The sequence below is a fragment of the Mobula birostris genome, chromosome 11 (assembly GCF_030028105.1).
Source record: "Mobula birostris isolate sMobBir1 chromosome 11, sMobBir1.hap1, whole genome shotgun sequence".
Lineage (NCBI taxonomy): Eukaryota > Metazoa > Chordata > Chondrichthyes > Myliobatiformes > Myliobatidae > Mobula > Mobula birostris.
In genome coordinates, this window is record NC_092380.1 from 116,266,013 (window position 1) to 116,267,432 (window position 1,420).

The window sequence follows — 1,420 nt, forward strand, 5'->3', positions numbered from 1 at the left end:
AAAGTAGTAGATGTGGTCCAGCCCATTGCCGTTAAACCCTCACCACTGAGCACAGCTACACGGAGTCCTGACACAGGAAAGCAGCATCCATCATCAGGGAGCCCACCACCCAGGCCATGCTCTCTTCTCACTGCTGCCATAGGGAAGAAGGTACAGGAGCCTCAGGACCCCCGACACAGACACTTAGAAGTCCAGGGAGGAGGAGGAAGTGTTTGGCCTCCTAATGAGTATAAGTCCCTAGGGCCCAATGTGATTTACCCCAGACTATTGAAGGAGACAAGAGATGAGGTTGCTGGGGCCTTGACCAGTATTTTCATGTCTTTTCTAGGCACAGGTGAGGCCCTGGCGGACTGGCGAGTGACTAATATTGTACCTCTGTTTGAGAAGGGAACATCCTGGGGACTATAAACCAGTGAGTCTCAGGTCAATTGTGGAAAACATTCTTCGGGATGGGATATATGAGTGTTTGGAAACCCATGGCCTAATTAGGGAGAGTCAGCATAGCTTTGTGTGGGGCAGGTAGTGTCTTACCACCTCGATTGAGTTTTTTGACAAAATGACGAGAGATTGATGAAGATAGAGCAGTGGATGTTGCCTACTTCAATTTAGTAAGGCGTTCATCTAAGTCCTCATGGGAGGCTAATCCAGAAGATTAAGATGCATGGGGTCCATCCCTCTTCACACAGCTGATGTGTCCACGGCAAATTTTTTTAGCCAGAGGGTGGTGAGTCTATGGAATTTGTTGCCACAGGCAGCAGTGGAGGCCAAGTCATTGGGTGTATTTAAGGCAGAGATTGATAGGTATCTGAGTGGCCAGGGCATCAAAGATTATGGTGAGAAGGCGGGGGAGTGGGACTAAATGGGAGAAAATGGATCAGCTCATGATAAAATGGCAGAGCAGACTCGATGAGCCAAATGGCCTTCTGCTCCTTTGTCTTATAGTCTTATGGACTTATGGTTAATGGGAGGGTTACAAGGCATAAAGAAGGTTGGAAACCTTTGTTCTAAACCTTTCCTTTTTATGTACCTGTCCAGGTGAAATGTTAATGCATCAAATTCTCTGGTAGCTCTCTTCATATACCCATCACCCTCTGGTGATATAAAAAACAGAATAGTTCAGCGATGATTGTATGGAAAGACGGAACAGAATTGAGAACCTAATTGTCCTCTTGTTGTTATGACCTTTCCAAGGGAGAGATGAAAGGGAACGTTAACCAGAGAGGTGGGAATTTGGGTTAGTTCGCATGTGAACAGTGGCCTGACCCACGGCCTTTAACCCAAACGTTGATCCTGTGTCTCCCTCCATTGACGTTGCCCGACCAGCTGAGGATTTCCAGCAATTTCAGTTTTTATTTTGAATTCCCGGCTACTCCCGGGAAAGGCGGGGATCCGGGGTGGATCCGAAGTTACTCCCTGACCG